General features: G+C 38.6%; 1 protein-coding gene across 3 annotated transcripts in view; it reads left to right on the top strand.

Moving 5' to 3' along the window:
* Window positions 1-20330, top strand: part of LOC130105983 (uncharacterized) — a 257444-nt gene that overhangs the window by 95556 nt on the left and 141558 nt on the right. The gene's annotated exons all lie outside the window — the stretch shown is intronic.

The raw sequence follows: 20330 nt of genomic DNA, 5'->3' as shown, positions 1-20330 counted from the left end.
GTCCATTATTTGTTAGGACTCGAATTTGACGAGCTATTCGCGTCTGGTGTGAACGCAGCATAATGATGTACCTTTATACCTTTCTGGGGCTTGAAAGTGGTAGTTGCATAGACTGTCAATGGAGGGGCAGGAAGCTCTCAGATTTCATTAAAAATATCTTCATTTGTGTTGTGAAGATGAAAGAAATTCTTACATGTTTGGAACGACATGAGGGTGAGTAATTAATGACGGAATTTCCATTTTGGGTGCTTTTTTTAGTTAAAGGAGCTGTATGTAAGATTGTGGCCAAAACTGGTACTGCAATCACTTTCAAATGACTGTAGAGTGGTGTATCCCCTCCCTCTCCCCCCTGACTCGAGGTTGCCAGATAGGCTGCAGGATCCAGCAGGAACGTAGTCTGCTCCAAGAAGTGGTAACTAGAGCAGAGCTGGCAACCCGGATGCCGAAACACTACTGACTTCGTGATTGGTAGATAGGTGGAGGGTGGAGCATCAGACCAAAACACAACATGACAACATCAACATCAGTTGAGGGCTGCAACTTCACTTTTTAAATGACAATATCCTGGCCGGACTACTGTTGTCAGTGATATAAGTATTTGAAATGAACATGATTTCTTAATGTCTAGTGACATATCAGGGCCATTTTATGATCAATTGAAATAAATTTCTTACATACAGCTCCGTTAATGATCTGTAAGAATGCAGCTTCATAAATGCTGTTCATTGATTCGAGTAACTTTTTTGACATTTGGATATAAAGTGTTTTAATTCTACAATATATGGTATAAAAACGTCTGAGTCCTCCCCTCTTCAGGTTGAATGGTGGCTACTGCAGTTGAATTTTCCTATTGGATGTTTGCGTGACGTAAGCGGTTGTTGGTGACGTAAGCAGGTTCCAGCTCACCACGCCCTTGGTACGAGCTACCACGCCCTTGGCAGTATAAAAACCATCTTGTTTCGTCAAAACCACTGTGAGTCAGGAGTTGGAATTGCGAGTATTCAAAACGACCAGGATAGAGTGTTTTAGCATCTATTTAGCATAGCATTTATATAGTTATTTAGATTATTTTGTGTAGCCTATGTAGTTAATTAGCATAGTTGTTAGTGTAGTATTGTTAGAAGCATAGTTAGTTAGTAGTATAGTATTGCATCAGTTAGGATAGCTTTCAAGTTAGCGTAACGTTAGATTTATCTGTATTTAGTACAGTGGTCAGGATGGTAATGCAGAAGAGGTGGAAATGGGCTTCTCCACACAGCTGGCGCTGAAAAGCGACGCAGTGCCAAACGCTGCTCCTCCTGCATGGACTCCACCACCACAGTCGCGTCTTGATGTGAGTGAGCATGTATGTTTTAATCACAATTTATGGTTAGGCTCAAGTTAATCCTCTGGGGTCGACAAACGCGACGGCGCATTTTGCTGGATTTTTTCACATAGCGACAGAATATGAATATGCTTACAGAGAGCGCGCGCTATTGACATCAACTCGACAAAACTCATCAGATGCCGATCGCGATGCGGGAGACCGCAGTTTGAGCCAGCGGCTCGAATTGATATGGCCCTGTGTCCACAGACAATTCACCCTCCTCCACTTCAGGTGAAGCTGGGGGAGAAAAGTCCTCGACTTCAAATGACCGCTCTGTTGCAAAGCTACTTGCGTCACTCTCCATTTTAGAGTCTGACAGCAGCTGTCAATCAATCCGTCCCTACTGGTCTCAGGTGCACGCCCCCCGCTCAGCCCCGCCCTCGGCTCGTCCCCTCTATCTCTGCTGGGCTCTGCCCACTTTTCCAGCATTTTTCAAATATTGCCAGTGGGTGGAGTCAGGCTCTGATCGGGCGTTTAGTTACCCTTTAAGAATAAATTAAGACACCCACCTTAAGAAATCTCACTAATAGTCAGCCGCCGGAAGAATCTGTTTTCCCTTTTTGTGGCTGTGATGTTGGACAGGTGATGGGCAGATATTTCCCAATCAGTGGAGTCTAAAATTAAACAGCAAGAAAACATCTACCTGTTAAATCATGAAAACAATTGGTTTGAAAACTAATTTTAAGTAAAAAATAAAAATGACTTTTGTAAAGTAATTTGACTGGACAAATTCAAAATGAGTGTTAAGAAACAGAAAATCTAGTTATACCAAATAACAACAAAGCTATGATTATTTTTTATGTTTATGCCCATGATTCTCTCATGTTATCTGTTAAATCTTAACATCACCAGGTTCTAGTCTGTACAGTCTTTAAACACCAAGCCTGGTTTAGCCTTAGCCACTCAGTACATCATAGAAATGCTCCTAGCAAACACAAATAGCTAAATCAATACATTTAAACATTAAAGCATAACCACCACATCAATCAAAAGTTATTCTGATAAGTACATTTTGCATAAATATTTAATCTGAAAGAATTAGTTACCCATTCTAAGAAAATTGGTCCTCCAAAAAAGGAAATAAAGTGACAATTTCACGTGCAATGTTGGTCTGCAGTCTGTGTTGTTCTTCTGTTTTTCAGTTAACTTATACTAGGTGTGCTGGTAAACGAGAGTAAAAGATAGTTTGAGGATAAATACGTACTTTTAATATTTGCACATCACAAATATTGTCATAAAACACGTATTGTAATGAGTTAAAACACTTACTATTTGTTTTTACTGTTAAAAGCAAAATCCGTGTCAGCACTGCATCACGACTCAAAGATGCAGGCCTAGTCGTCTGTGTGGGCCTAGTCTGTGAGAAAGGTTTAGGCGCGCACATCACATACATATCGTTACAAATTAAACAATATAATGCCATGAAATACATGTTGTAAATTAGGTTAAAAACACGTACTTTCGGTGTTTTTCCTGTTAACGTTACAAGCAAACCTCGTCGTCAGCTCCGTATTGAGTCAAAGAAGATCGTCGCCTTTGAGTAAAGTTTCGGCTCGTTTAAACGCGCAAAGCATTTAAATATCGCTATAAATCAATATATTATAAAATACACATTGTAAATTAGATAAAACACTTACTTTTGCCGTTTTCCTGTTAAAAAGCAAACCCATCCTGGTCTGATCTGCATCGTGCGTCAACGGAAATGCCCCCATTGAGCGGTTTAGCCGTGTACAGCACATACACATTGTTATAAAACAATAAGACGTTTTAAAATGCATATATAAATGCAATAAAACACTTAATCCATGCGCTTTCCTTCATCGTATGCCTTGCATCGCGAATCAAAGAAAATGGCATCTGTGAAAAAACTCAGCTCGTTTCATCGCGCTCAGCGCGTAAATGTCCCGGATGTGACTCATCACAGTGTTATTTAGATCAGAGGGTGCGGAAAATTAACAAAGTTGAGTCAAATATGTTTCTAGAATAGTGAATAAAATGTTGAAAATTGGCTGGAATATATTTTTGTATATGTGACATGAACTCTGGTGGTGATATGCAAAGAATCACTTCGACATTAAGGAAAGTTTTATGTTTGTACTAGGTTAAGAATAGTATACTATCTTAGTAGCCTACTGTGATAAAGTTTAGAGAAATTGTCACAAATGAAAATGAAATCTGGTGATGCAGAATTTAAAATAAAAAACTATTGATATGTAAAATATTCACCTGTATCTTGTAGAATACACTCTAATAAATAATTTTTGTAATTAAAATGTGTGCGTGTGTGTGTAGTTTTAAATATTGTGTTTCATCTAATGTTGATTATACAGTATGACCATGATTGACTAGGCATAGGGCTCCACAAGATAAGAGCAAGAGCATGAGTGAACTGCAGCCTTAAACTGATTGGTAAACTGCACTGTGTTTTATTAGTTCACTTTCAAAATAATAATAATAATTCTGATAATTTACTCACCCTGATGTCATCAAAGATATCTATGTCTTTCTTTCTTCAGTCGAAAATAAATTTTTGAGGAAAACATTCCAGGATTTTTCTACACAGAATGGACTTCAATGGTAACCAAATATTCAAATGTTCAAAGAAGGTTCAAATGTCCGTCTCAATGTAGCTTCAAAGTCTCGACACGATCCCAGTCGAGAAATAAGGGTCTTATCTAGTGAAACGATCGGTCATTTTCTAAAAAATAAATAAATATATATATACATTTGAAACTTCTTTGAACATTTGAATAGTTGGTTGCCATTGAAGTCCATTCTGTGTAGAAAAAAATTAAGAAAGAGAGACATGGATATCTTGGATGACATCAGGGTGAGTTTGAAAGTGAGCAAATACTTTAATACTTTAAGATATATGCTGGACATGAATATTAAATTAGCATTATTTTCCTAAGTTTTTACATCAAGAAAACCTATATGGCTTTTGTACGTAGGACATACAGTATATGACATATATGATTAAAAATACATTAATATTATGCAATTTATATATGTGGATTTTGCAGCATATATGTCCCTTACAATATTCTGTTGGAACATATAAGAATCACAGGTGTTTTTAGCAAACCTTTTCCATATGGGCAGCTAATCAGCACAGTGCTCAAACGCTTGGATTACTACAAAAAAGCAGAATACTTTTATTCAACCAGCCTCCCACTGCTTACATTTCGGGGAAGAGAAAACACAACTGCCTACATTCCAAAGGATAAGAGAAAATGCCTCTTCTGGAATCTACTTGCTGCACTAACTGCCACAGACTTTTACAAAGGATTGTAGTTCTTGACACAGTTACTTGTGGGACAACCAAACCAGTCGGAACACACAACAGAGCTTCGTCATGGACGCCCTCAGCATACAGTCGGTGAGTCCCATGAATCTAGTCCTCCTCGACAGGCCATACTGAGTGTAGAGAAACAAGCCGATCGACTTACAAATCGGTGGCACAAACGGAGCGAAACCCAAAGGCATTCGAGACATCAGATTGTCACGAACATCACATATTGCCGCAGGAGCCTCCTCTACCCCAGATACGGCTCTGACAAGGATTGCAAATACTGGTCTCCTACCACCGCCTATACATCTTGAGAACAGATTTGAAGTATTAGTGGATGTAAATGAGGAATCCCCAAACGTGATGAATGTGATCGAACAAAGACTGAATCAGCCAGTAGCTAACACTGTTGCTAACTGGCGCTCAAGGTCAAGCAGACAGCGGCACTCAGCTCAGAGCGCAGCCGAGCCCAAGACTCTGATAGTGGGTGACTCCATAATCAGAAACATTATTAGCAGGGATACAACTACGTGCTGCCTTCCACAAGCAACGACTTCTGATGTAAACAGGGAACTTGAGAACATTCTGACGAAACATAAGACTGCAAATCGACTCATCATTCATGTGGGGAAAAATGATATTCATAAAGAGCAGTCAGAACTCCCTAAGAAGGATTTCAATTAACTTTTTGAAACACTTAAAAGACTGAAAGTACAAACATTTATCAGTGGACCTCTCCCAGCAAGAGGAACAAACAGATTTTCACGGTTGCTTGGGCTTAATACATGGCTCCAAAAAACCTGCAATATAAAAGGAGTAAACTTCATTGACAACTTCAATCTTTTCTGGAGTCAGAGGCAACTGTTTCAACAGGATGGGCTCCACCCAAACAAACTTGGTTCAAGTGTGCTAAAGGACAATATCTACTTCTCCCTCAATCATCATTCTGCAGTGTGTGCCAATACACTCAACCTGAATGGCACACACACACCTGGACACAGTATGAATGACCACAGGACTTCACTTCAGCACCTGGATGGACATGCGGTTGACATATCACACAAGGACAATGATAACACCACTCAGCCAAAACAGCCTCTGCTCACGGACACAATCTCAGCTGAGCCCTGCCCACAGAGCTCACCACAGACAGACTGTGACATACTAGAACTGCTCCAAGATTCAGCACCCAAGGACGACTTGCTGGAAAACCAGGACAGCATTTTACAGCCTCCAATAACACCAGAGAAACAGCCCCCTCCAGCCTCTACCCTCTCACCAGACACGTTATCCCTCTCTCCAGCATCTCCACAGCATCTTCTGTGCTTCTCAGAGAAAATGGAAAAACTGGTGTTTGCTAGAACAAAACTATCTGCAAGCCCCCAGACATCAACCAAAAAACGGCAGGCCCCAAAACCACGAAAGCCTGCGGGCCTGTGAGAGCTCTTCGGCCTCTGCAAAAACGCCAGGGTCCACACCCTCCTCCAGCGGCTCATACCAGCTCTCAGTGATATGTGTCGGGTCCCCGCTATGATAACAGTAACTTTCTTAAATGTCTACAAAACAAGCGGGAACCCAGTGTGCCTGAATCTTTCTCATTTGCTGTTCGATTACATGATAGAAAGTCTAAGGCCTTCAAAAGCCGTACAGCAAACCCATCTAATCTGGTGCCTATTACACGCCAAACTAAGATTGCTGTGGGGACAAAAAGTAAGACTGTTAAGTTAGCACTTTTAAACATCCGCTCACTTAAAAATAAATCACTTCTAGTCAATGACTTAATAACCACATACAACCTGGATTTTATGTTTCTAAATGAAACTTGGCTTGAAGACAGCTGCAGTGCAACAGTCCTCAATGAAACATCTCCTCCTAACTTTACTTTTATGAGTGTCTGCAGAGCGGGTAAGAGAGGTGGAGGAGTAGCTGCTCTTTTTAAATATGTCTATCAATGTAAGCAAATATCATTTGGAAATTACCCGTCTTTCAAATATCTGGGTATTGTGTTAAAAGGTGCTCCACGTATTTTACTTATCATTGTTTACAGGCCTCCAAAATATTCTTCAGCCTTTGCTGAGGACTTTACAGAACTGTTATCAACAATTTCCTCAGAGTTTGACTGTTTTGTTATTGCTGGAGATTTTAACATTCACATAGACAATGCAGAAACTAATTTGGCAAAAGAAATCAAAACTGTTTTAAAAACTTTTGATCTGATTCAGAATGTACATGGACCGACACACAATCGTGGACACACTCTAGATTTACTTATCAGTAAGGGTCTAAACATTTCATCGATTGTTATTAAGGATGTAGCACTGTCTGATCATTTCTGTATTTTCTTTGATATATTGATCTCTCCTGCCATTGAAGCTAGATCTGTGTCTGTCAAGAAGAGATGCTTAAATGAGAACACTAGTGTGCTATTTATGAAGGCTATATCTTTAACACCAAGCATATCTGCTGACTCTGTTGATTTTCTTCTTGATTCTTTTAACTCAAAAGTTAAAGGTGTAATTGATGATATTGCTCCTGTGAAAGTCAGGAAAAGTGGTAGACAAAAAGCACCTTGGAGAAACTCAACAGCAGTGCAAAACATGAAAATAATATGCAGAAAAACAGAGCGCATGTGGCGGAAGACAAAACTTGTAGTCCATTATAACATCTACAAAGACACCATCCATGCTTTCAATATGGAACTAGGCAAAGCTAGACAGACTTTTTTCTCAAATTTTATAAACAGCAACTTAAACAACACACGCACTCTTTTTGCTACTGTAGAGAGACTGACAAACCCCCCAAGCCAGATTCCCAGTGAAATGCTCTCAGACAGCAAGTGCAGGGAGTTTGCTTCATTCTTCTCTGAGAAAATCAATAATATCAGAAAGGTGATCAGCACATCATTGAGCCGCGCTGGGGTCAGACAGATCAGACCGAGAATGTAGTTACTATGTCTGATTTTGAAGAAATTGATGGCAAAATTTTGGAAGAAACCGTACAGCACCTTAAAACGTCAACCTGCGCCCTTGACACACTTCCCACATCTTTCTTCAAAAGTGTGTTAAACAGTTTAGAAGCAGATCTCTTAGAAGTGGTAAATGCCTCACTTCTCTCTGGGAATTTTCCAAAAACTTGACAGTTTTCAGGGAGTTTGGAACTTGACAACTGTCAAAGTTGTCAAGCCCCTCCTGAAAAAGAGCAATCTGGATAAGACAATCTTAAGCAACTATAGACCGATCTCAAATCTTCCTTTCATAGGCAAGATCATTGAAAAAGTTGTCTTCAATCAGCTGAACAAATTCTTAAGCTCTAATGGATACTTTGACAATTTTCAATCTGGTTTCAGATTGCATCACAGCACAGAGACAGCGCTCATAAAGATAATAAACGATAATCGCTTAAATACTGATAAAGGCAAATTATCAGTGCTGGTACTACTCGACCTCAGTGCTGCATTTGACACTGTCGATCACGACATACTTCTTGACAGGCTGGAAAACTGGGTGGGGCTTTCTGGGATAGTCCTGAAATAGTTCAGGTCATACTTAGAAGGGAGAGGTTATTATGTGAGCATAGGAGACCCTAAGTCTGAGTGGACGTCCATGACATGCGGAGTCCCTCAAGGCTCAATTCTTGCACCACTCCTATTCAACCTGTACCTATCGCCTAACGATTACAGCCCCATTGACTCCCTGTGCCAATGCATTGATGAAGTCAACAATTGGATGTGCCAAAACTTTCTTCAGTTAAACAAAGTCAAAACCGAAGTCATTGCGTTTGGAAACAAAGATGAAGTTCTCAAGGTAAATGCATACCTTGACGCTAGGGGTCTAACAACTAAAAACCAAGTGAGGAAACTTGGTGTGTCTCTAGAGTCAGACCTTAGTTTCAGTAGTCATGTCAAAGCAATAACTAAATCTGCATACTATCACCTGAAAAATATTGGAAGAATTAGATGCTTTGTTTCCAGTCAAGACTTAGAGAAACTTGTTCATGCTTTCATCACCAGCAGGGTGGATTATTGTAATGGACTCCTCACTGGCCTTCCTAAAAAGACCATAAGACAGTTGCAGCTCATACAGAACGCTGCTGCCAGGCTTCTGAGCAGAACCAGAACATATGAACACATCACACCAGTCCTCAGGTCTCTACACTGGCTCCCAGTTACATTTAGGATTGATTTTAAAGTATTATTACTGGTATATAAATCATTCAATGGGCTAGGACCTCAATACATTGCAGATATGCTCACTGAATATAAACCCAACAGATCATTAGGATCACATCAGCTAGAAATACCAAGGGTTCACTCTAAGCATGGAGAGTCTGCTTTTAGCTACTATGCCAGCCGCAGCTGGAACCAGCTTCCAGAAGAGATCAGATGTGCTCCTACAGTAGTCACATTCAAATCCAGACTCAAGACACTTCTGTTTAGCTATGCATTTACTGAATGAGCACTGTGCTACTGTGTCCGACAGTTTGTACTGTGCTTTATTTTATTTTTTATTCTAAACTGTTTTAATTATTCTTATTTCTTTTGATTGTTTTAATTTCTTTGCTCTTAACTGTTTTAATTATTCTTATTTCTTTTGATTTTTCTAATAAATAAACTTGCCTTGCCCTGCCTTTTTGCACTGTCTATGCACAGTTGGTGCAAGAGCTCGACCAAATACGTCTGATCAGGTAGCCATCTTGGACCCGCCCCAAAATATCTTCATTTGTGTTCCGAAGATGAACGAAGGTCTTACGGGGTTGGTACAGCATGGAGGGTGAATAATTAATGACTTAATTTTAATGACTATCCCTTTAATCAATGAGGCCTTTTAAAAAAATATATAGCCTATATGTTATATATAAGTTTTATATATGATAGCCTATATAATATTTTTATACCTTACCTATAGAGATATACAGTATCTCATAATTCTGACATAATTGCGACTTTATATCACATTCTGAATTTATAACCTGCAATTGTGACTTTAAATGAATTCTGAGATAAAAAGTCAGAATAGTGAGATAAAAAGTCAAAATTACCTTTTTTATTTCTCAAGTCGAAAACAAGCTTCCATAGACATGTCTCGCAGACACTGAACAGCAAATTAAGAGGAACCTTATGTAGGCTACAGATCATTGTGGAAAAATAATCATAGCCATTAAAGAAGGAACTCTTACTAGGCAAAATATCATTAAGCACTTTTTTTTGGGACATCTGAAAAGATTTATTTTCTTCATTTTCCCTTGAATGTGTACTGGTATTTTAAGGTGTTTACAGACCTTATTGTACTGTACCTTTAAAATTACAGAGACAATTAGGCTACTACTTGACTCATTTTTGCTTCCACTCAACAGCAAATATGACCTGAATAAATTAAATGGCTTTATTTTAAAATGCTCTATACACGCATTAAAAAACCAAATACTTGCGGTGAGGACATGCTATTAATCTATCAAATTTAGGTTTAAAAATCATGTGATATAAAATGTGGTAAAATAAACTATTTTGCATGTAGCCTATGTAGAGTGAAACTTGGATAACTTAAGCATCCCATTTATGTAAATAATTACTTATTCATCAATAATTACTTATAACTATTTAACAGTAGCCTACTACTACACAGGTTAGAACATCATCTCAGTACAATAATGAGCATACATAAAACTTAAATTTTGCAAATTATAACCAGAGATCGGTACTGCGCATACGTATATGACGTCACCAAAACACACCTCCATCCATTAGTATTGGACCATCCAGCTACGTCATCGTGCAGACTGAGGCTAGGGACTGACTGGTTTTTCCGGAGGGCGGTTTAGGCACGACCGGACAGTGAATGGACAGAGGATGACAGAGGGAAGTGACGGATCAGGAAGTGAATTGGGAATGGAAACAGGCGGCGGCAGAAATGAAAAATGGAAAATTGTGGAAAAAGGAAATAGCAAACAAAAACGGGGGAAACCGAGTAAGATAAATGAGAGTTCGTACTCAGAGGAAACTGATAATGAGCAAAATATAGCTTCGACAGACGATAGAAACGAAGAGTACAAAGTAATGATTAAAATGACTCAGGAGGGAGCTTCATTCGGCGAGTGGAACCCGATTCATTTAACAAAAGCTATAAACAAGTTGGTTGGCAATGTAAAAAGTGCACGAGTTATGCAAAATGGAGCACTGATGGTTTTTTGCAGGGACTCTGATCAGCAAGAGAAGGCTGTTCGGCTTAACAAAATTGAAGGTAAGCGAGTGCAAGGATCATTAATTAACAATAATATAAAGAAGGTTCGAGGAGTCATTTTGGGAATACCCACAAATATATCAGTAGAACAAGTTAAGGAAAATGTGGAAGGAGCCCGGGTAGCCGAGGCAAAACGCCTGAAAACAACACGTAATGGTGAAAGATGTGACAGTTTGTCTGTTTTAATTGTTTTTGATGAGGAAAGTCTGCCATCTAAGGTATACAGTATATAGGTTATATGTGCTATGATGTCAAACAGTATGTTCCCCCACCTCTAAGGTGCTTTAAGTGCCAAAAATATGGACATGTAGCAGCTGTATGTAAGGGCAAACAAAGGTGTGGAAGATGCGATGGTGAACATGAGTACGGGAAATGCGTAAATGGAGCTAAGCAAAAATGCTGTAACTGTGGAGGAGAACATAGCTCGGCCTACAGGGGATGTGAGGCTAGTAAGAGAGCTGTAGAAATACAGAGAATTAAATCATCAGAAGGAATAACATATGCTGAAGCAACCAAGAGAGTAGGTTGGCAACCAGACAGACCAAACAATAAACAAACTGATGTAGAATCTAAGAAGTCAAGAACATGTTGAGGGATGTGACAAAATCAAGGAAGACACTATGGTGGTGGGGAAAAAGGAGTTTGTTTTGTTTATGGTCGATGTGATAAATTGCTCTGCACAAACACAATCAAAATAATAGTCAGAGCAGCAGAAAAGTACTTGGGAATCAAGGGATTAGTGTGGGAGGAGGTTAAGGAACAATTAAGTGGAGGAACGCCAAGCTCATAGGCATTGGCATGGGGTGGTGGATCTTCATGATTCTAACTATACTGCAATGGAATGCAAGAAGTCTAATTGCTAATGGACAGGAATTTAAACATTTTATCTCAAACTTCCAAAATAAACCTAATATTATATGCATACAGGAAACATGGTTAAAACCACAATGGGACTTTGCAATTATACAGCAATTAGGAATGATAGGGTTAATGGAAAAGGTGGTGGGGTAGCAACGTTTGTGCTAAATGGAACAAGATTTAGTTTAATGAGTATAGGAAAAGAACATGAAACAATAGTAGTCAAATGCTGGACAGGAAGAGATGAATTAACAATAATTAATTATTATAACCCTTGTAATAGATTAAATATAGAAACATTGAATACTCTGTATGGGCAAACACAGCAGAAAGTGGTTTGGTGCGGTGATTTTAATGCACATAGTACACTATGGGGAAGTAAAAAGACAGATATTAATGGATTAATTATAGAGGAATTAATTGTAGATAGAGGATTAGTCTGCATGAATGATGGAAGTGGCACCAGATATAACAGTGTTCAAAATACAGAAAGTGCAATTGACTTAACATTAGTATCGCGAGGAATAGCAGGCATAACCATATGGGAGGTGTTAAATACATCATCAGGAGGTAGTGATCACTACCCTATAATAGTTAAGATTGGAGTAGAGATACATCATGAGGAAAACTCAAGAATTAAAAGGTGGAAATTAGATGGAGCAGATTGGGATACATTTCAAAAATTATGTAAGGATAAATGTGAGAGTTTAATTAAAGAAGATTTATCAGATGGGGATCAATTTAATAAAAAACTGGTGGAAGTCATTATAAATACAGCAGAGCAAACGATACCAAGAAGTACAGGGAACAGAGTGAAAAAGAATGTACCATGGTGGGATGTTAATTGTAGCAAAGCTGTTAAAAGAAGAAACAAGGCTTTTAGGCAATTAAAAAAACATCATTCACTAGAGACATTAATTAATTTTAAAAGATCACAGGCCATAGTCCGGAAGACTATAAGAACAACAAAACGTGCATACTGGAGGGAATACTGCAATAAGATTGGTAGAGAGACATCTCTGACTGATATATGGGGAATGGTTAGGAAAATGAGTGGAATCAGAAGGAGTTATATAATGCCAGTCTTAATAAGTGGCAATAAAACCACAATCAGTAATGTGGATAAGGCAGAAATGCTGGCTGAAACTTTAGTTAAAGTACATAGTTCAGATAATTTATTAGTCGAAGCCAAAAAGTGCAGAGACAACAATCTTGCCATGAACCCAGGTGTCAATATACAGAAGAGTACAACAACTAATGATTTAGATATACCATTTAATTTATATGAGTTAAGAAGGGCTATCTCAAAGACAAGACAATCATCTCCAGGGAAGGACAACATCAGTTATAGCATCTTAGCTCATTTGGAGGATAGTGCACTTACTGTAGTGTTAAGATTACTGTAGTGTCAAAATACCAATAGTATGGAAACAATCAATTATAGTACCAATAATAAAACCTGGGAAAGACCCATCAAACCCCTCAAGTTATAGACCAATAGCACTTACATCGCAGTTATGGAAAACCATGGAACATATGATAACAGACAGATTGACATTTTTTCTAGAAAGCAGAGATTTGTACTCACCATGTCAAAGTGGGTTTCGGAAAGGGAGAAACACAATGGACTCTATTTTATGGTTGGAATCTGAAATCAAAAAAGCTCAGACAAATGGGGAGGTTGTGGTAGCTGTCTTTTTTGACATTGAAAAGGCATACGATATGTTATGGAAAGAAGGGTTACTTATTAAATTAAATAAATTAGGTGTAGGTGGTAGACTGCACAACTGGGTGCTAGACCTTTTATTTGGCAGGACAATAGAGGTCAGGGTGGGTACAGAATATTCAAGACTCTATAAAGTTGAAAATGGTACTCCACAAGGCAGTGTATGCAGTCCAGTACTATTTAACATCATGATCAATGATATTTTTGAAAAAGTGGAAAGAAATATAATTGGGAAGTCATTGTATGCAGATGGATAAGTGGACGGGATCTGAAATTTATTTAGAAAAAACTTCAGGCAGCAATTATGGAGGTGGAACAGTGGGCAAATAACTGGGGTTTTAAGGTGTCAGGTGCAAAGACACAAGTGAGATGTTTTTCCAGAAGACATAAAGAAGTGTCCTTAAAATTATATGGTCAAACACTTGAACAAGTAAAAGTTATTAGACTGTTAGGAGTACTGTTTGATGAAAAGTTGACCTGGAAACAGCATACTGATAAGGTTAAAGACAAATGCAAAAAAATCAATAACCTCTTAAGATGTCTATCAGGAAGGGACTGGGGGGCAACTACCCACATAGCAAACAGACTTGGCCCAAATGTGGCCTCAAAATGGCACTGCTGGCGTGTTGCCGGCACTGGCATGCATCATGTCAGCCAACTCTGGGCCATGCGTGGCAATGATGGCACTGCATGCATGACGGCAAACAACATTTGGGCCGATTGTGGATGGGAGGTGTGTGGCCCAGATCATGTCAGCCAACTCTGGGCCATCCGTGGCAATGATGGCACTGCATGCATGACGGCAGACAACATTTGGGCCGATTGTGGATGGGAGGTGTGTGGCCCAGATCAGTTTAGTGATTATGGCCCAGATCAGTGTAGCGATTATCGGCCTTTGTGTACTGGACAGTTATAAGTATTTAGGGCTGCTAGGCCTATTAGTTTTCAGCAATGTTCACAAAATTCAATAATCATTAAACAATTCCCAAATCCATTTGACCTGAACAAAATATACATTTTCCTAACATGATAATTGATTTTTTTTTTTTAAATAAATTTATAGTTTAAAGAAAAAATAATTCACATACAAAATAGTCAACATTTTCCATACTTTTTAGTTTAAGCACCACTAATCATGTTAAAAACGTACTCTCTCTATATATATATTTATAAAACGGTTAGTTCCAATCCTTGATTCTGATTGGTCAATAGCTGTGCTTTATTCACGATAAAACACGGCTATGACCGCTTCACCCAACGGTTCTATGTATCACTACACAACACCCCTAGCAACCACTCTTAGCAACTTAAACAGATGTTTCATCTCATTGATATTGTTCATTTAAAGCTAGAGCAGAGCATTGTGAGAGATCGAGTAAGCGAGTGTACCTGCATTTACAGTAGACGTAGCATTTTCCTTCAGGTCAGTCCTATATTCATAATAAAAAAATGCGTTTGAATGTCCGCTGCATATTTTGTCCTTTTAACAGTCATGGGGTTTTCCGTGCATAACGTTAGTCATCTGTCAGTTGCGTCTGTCTTCTCCGTGATCACAAGTTCGAGTCCTTTCAAAAGCCTTCTCTACAGACTCACTCACTCACTCACTCATAAAGACAGTCTTTGCCGCCATCTATTGGCGAAATAATATATGTAACTTCTGTTGCTGTTCACGTTCCGGGACTATTTTTTCCAGCGGAAGGCAGGCTTTTAGTGATTTTACTTCATGAAAGTTGCATAGATACATATTTTTCGGCTTTAATATTTTTATTGTGTGGCAACCGTTTTATAAAAGCAATAAGGTACTCGAGGCAAGTGCTGTATCGTGAATAAGTAACGGCTGAAGGGGTTGCAGGCACTCCGCTTCGCGTCGTGCCTAACAACGCCCTCCAGCCGTTACTTATTCACGATACAGCACAGCCTCTCGTACCTTATTGCTTACATATATATATATATATATATATATATATATATATATATATATATATATATATATATATATATATATATATATATAGCAGTTTATTAAAAAACGTTTGAAAAAAAATATCATTTAAAAAATGTTTATTTTGGCGCGATCTCCACGGTAACAGCAGCTTTTCTGGTTGGTGAATGAGGTTCACGTGATGTATGCGTCGTTTGAAATTTCTCCCGCTGAAGGGTGAAGAAGTCTGTCACTGACTGTCAGACAACTGCTGTTCAGGTAAGTGAAGTTTGTCGCTCTCTTTCTTTGTGCTTTTTTAAATACCAGAATTCAAACTCGGATGTCACTTTGTTCTTTATTGAAGTGAACTTTTGCTTATATGGTAGCGGATCCACTGCCCCTTGAGAATGCGAGTACAGACTGACGCGACCGGTGCGATAGACCGGCCTGCGGGATGTAATGTAAGTTAATGCTGTTAAAATGATAGGAAAAATCACAGCGAAATCAGCAACAAACAACAGTAATTGACTTTTAAAGCTCAAAGTGATTCAATGGTTGTATAATCAGATTTAATTATATCTAAATCTAATCTGTGACTTTGATAATCAGGATATGTCTGCTATTTTATATGTGTGTGTGTATGTCTGTTCTTGTTTTTTAAAGGAAGTTCAAACAAAACTGAAAATTTACTCATCATTTTCTCTTAAGATTGGATGAGTTGGTTTCTTTTGATGAACACAAAGAACACATTTTGAGGAATGTTGGTGACCAGACAGGTAACTGGAATGTAACATTAAATTGGAAAGTGGTTCTCTACTGATTAAACATTTATTTTTTTAATTTCTGCTGTGTTCAACAGAAGGAAGAAACTCATACAGGCATCGTACAAGTGGAGGTGAGGAAATGTTGACAGAATTTAAATTTTTGGTTGAACTATTCCTTTAGTGGATAATTGCCGTTTTATTTTAACAGTTAATAAATTAAAAGTTAATTCACAGATAAGCATGTGTTTACACCACAGTTTTCATATCTAAACATTTTTAAGGTTTTTGTTTGCTAAAAAGGTTTTGTTTGTCAAAATACTGTTGTCATACTGTTGTGAGTTTGACAACAGTATTTTGACAGTCATTCAATAGTGCCACATTATAAGCAACCATTTCCTGTATAAAATGTAACCAAAGCAACCTTACTTTATTTTGTTACCTACATTTATTTACAGGTGGATTAATGTTTGTATATGTATTTATTAATTTTGTATTAATTTAATATTTTGTCTTTTAGCTGCTGTGAGAAAAAAATCGTCTGACACAACATGCTCCCGATCAGGAGATAGAAGCAACTATACAAGATGGCTTCAGCTTGCTCCTGATAGAGATGGAGGAAGGAGAGAGCGCTTGAGGAGAAAAGAGGGGCTGCAGAGCTGGACTTCACTTCCTGAGAACAATTTTTTTCTCCCTCACACATACAAAAATTCTGATGTGTAAATTTGTTTTAAGTAATTGTTTTAATTTGCTCTATGTTTGTTGAGAGTAAAATTACATTATAATATGGTTACATTTCAGTGCTAGATTCATTCATAGATTAATTTAGTTAGAATTGGAAAATGTTGTATACTTGGCTGTTCAGGCAACTAAAATAGTGTTCACACAACTCTAGCTGTATTACTACAATATTACTACAATAAGTAAGCTACTGTTTAAAGGAACACTCCACCGTTTTTTCATATTAAACTTTTTTTTATTTTTTATTAAACAGACCATTAATATATTAAACAGACCATTAAACTATGTTATTGCCTTATAACATATAATGGATAACTATAATGTATGGCAGAATAGCACTTGATAGCACTTCAACTCGGTGCAGTAATATCATCACTCATAATCCTCTCCCGATGATATAGTTATATTACTGCGCCGAGTCCAAGTGCTATTCCGCCATACATTATTATCCATTTTACCCGCTTAGAAAAGCGCCATGTTTTATTTTGTTTCACCATACTTGGTCGTGTAACTGTATTTAAATAGGGAAAACGTGGAGGTGTTTGGTCGCTTCTAACTTCATCTCTGTTTGGATCCTAATGAATGAACTGGGCTAAGCTAAGTGCTATCAAAGTGTTGCCGCGCGCCAGAGCGATTGAGTGCCACACTGAGACGAGAGAGGTATGTATTAACTCGTCTTAGTTAAGGGAATAACATAGTTTAATATGAAAAAACGGTGGAGTGTTCCTTTAAGACAGACCAGAACATTTTGAAATTAAATGCACTTTGAGGTAATAGGATGTTGCGCTTTGAATGTACAAAAAAAAAAAATAGCCTTCACACAGTTACACAATTCTAGATGTGAATTTTCATTATTATTAAATGTTTTGGCTTGTGCATTACTACAATAAGTAACTGTTAAAGACAGACAAGAACATTTTGAAATTAAATGCAATTTTTTGAGGTGCTAATAAGATGTTATGCTTTGAATGTACTAAAATAGCCTTCACACAGTTACACAATTCTAGATGTAATTTAAAAATGTATTTTTGGCGTGTACATTATTGTTAAATAAAGCAATTTTCAGAATTGAATTTTCCTGTGACTTATTTGTTCATATGGTTTGGTAAGATTAGGCTGGGTTATGGCTCAGTTTTGGGGTTTCTGGTGTTGATAAGGTTAACTTATGGCTGAGACTTGGTACCAAAAATAAAACCTCTTTTGGTCCTATTCAGGGCCAGTTATGGCCCATGTGTGACTCTTGTCCTTAATCCAGTTCTGGGCCACTTCAGGGCCAGTTAAGGGTGATTAACTGGCTGAGATTCGGGCCGGTTATGGCCCATGTGTGACCCTTGTCTTTAATCCAGTTCTGGGCCACTTCAGGGCCAGTTAAGGGTTAACTGGCTGAGATTCGGGCCGGTTATGGCCCATGTGTGACCCTTGTCTTTAATCCAGTTCTGGGCCACTTCAGGGCCAGTTAAGTGTGATTAACTGGCTGAGATTCGGGCCGGTTATGGCCCATGTGTGACCCTTGTCTTTAATCCAGTTCTGGGCCACTTCAGGGCCAGTTAAGGGTGATTAACTGGCTGAGATTCGGGCCGGTTATGGCCCATGTGTGACCCATGTCTTTAATCCAGTTCTGGGCCACTTCAGGGCCAGTTAAGGGTGATTAACTGGCTGAGATTCGGGCCGGTTATGGCCCATGTGTGACCCTTGTCTTTAATCCAGTTCTGGGCCACTTCAGTACCGTCATTCTTTGCGGTACTTGGGCCGAGGGAAAAGTGATTGTGTGGCCCGGAGCTGGGCCAGAAAACATTTGCTATGTGGGTACAACATCATTGCTTAAATTATATCAGGCTTTGATGAGATCTACACTAGATTATGGGTGTATAGCATATATGTCAGCAGCAGAATGTCATCTTAAAAAGCTAGATGTGGAACCAGCACAAGCTTTAAGAACATGCAGTGGAGCATTTAAGACCTCTCCAGTAGCTGCCATGCAAGTGGAAATGGGGGAACAGCCACTAAGGATAAGAAGAACAAAAATTATGATAACATACTGGGTTAATCTTCAGGGACACTGTAGCTCTCATCCCGCTAAAGCCATACTAGAAGAATGTTGGGAACACAATAAAAGTAGTTGCTTTAGTTTTGGATGGGTAGGCAATGCAAAAGCAGAAAGCGAAAATGCAAAAAAATGGCAAGAATACTGGGAACCAAATGAAACTGGAAGACATCTTTATAATATACAGAAACATGTTGGTCTGGGAAGAAAACTGGGGACTGTCTTTATGCGCTTAAGAATAGGACACACAGGTCTTAACTATTCACTTTATACAATAGGTAAACACCCAACTGGACATTGTATAAAATGTAATAGTATAGAGACCATTCAACATGTGCTGTTTGAGTGTAGAGGTTATGTGGAAGCAAGGAGGAAACTAGCAGCAGCTGTAAAGAAAGTTAAGCTTAGGTTCACTGTTGAGAATCTACTTGGGTATAAAGCAGGGGTCTCAAACTCAACTTAACTGGGGGCCGCTGGAGGTAGAGTCGGGGTCAGGCGGGGCCGCATCAAGTATTCCACAAAAAATAGTATTCAAGTATTCCAAAAAAGGAGCACAACTGATCCAATCTTCTCAATATTTATTATTAACGTTTCTTCTGAACTGTTCCTCTGAATTTGAACATTCCTTTCTGTACATGATTGGTTCTTCATGAGCTGTCCTTCTGACAGTTGAAGTTCATTTTACAAACTTCCTATCGTCGATAACACATATTTGTGATATTTATATTTGCTTATGTCCTTTTTATTTTCTTTATACAACACATTAATGATATTGAATGTTTTTTTTGGAAGGCACATTTCCTTTTATTATACTTAGAAAAACAATTATTGCTTTTGAAATACAAATATTTGCAGTCATGTCTGCCCGTCTTATTAAATTTCTTCTACACATGTATAGTGTCTCAAATTACTGACTGCACAAATCAAAGCAAACCTTCTTATCAACCTGTTGGACACATATTACAAGCTCAAAATGATTATTCTCACATTGTTTTAGAGCAGGGGTCTCCAACACGTCGCTCGCGAGCTACCAGTAGCTCGTGGCCTGATTGGTGGTAGCTCGCCAAGGGGGCGTTCACATATCGCGCTCACATATTTTGCGCGCTCAAGTTCGTTATTTCAAATGTAGGCGCGCGGCAAGCGCGCTCATAATTGAAGCGACGCGCTCATTTTTTCCAGGCGCAGTATGTTTGTACTTCGCGGTTGTCTATGACAACTATTGACAACAAACCCACCGTAAGCTGTCACGAGACTATCTATGGTAGCCCATAAGGGATAATTTTATTTTATTTTTTAAACGCGGCACACGCAACGACGGGCCGCACTAACATTAAACTTTAATGTCAAGTAGGGGGCCACAAAATATCACCCCGCGGGCCGCAAATGGC

Source organism: Rhinichthys klamathensis, unplaced genomic scaffold (assembly GCF_029890125.1).
Source record: "Rhinichthys klamathensis goyatoka isolate OS25496 unplaced genomic scaffold, OSU_Roscu_1.1 h1tg000331l_1, whole genome shotgun sequence".
Classification (NCBI taxonomy): Eukaryota; Metazoa; Chordata; class Actinopteri; order Cypriniformes; family Leuciscidae; genus Rhinichthys; species Rhinichthys klamathensis.
Note: the sequence above shows the minus strand (reverse complement) of the source record. Positions and strands in the feature narration are given on the sequence as shown.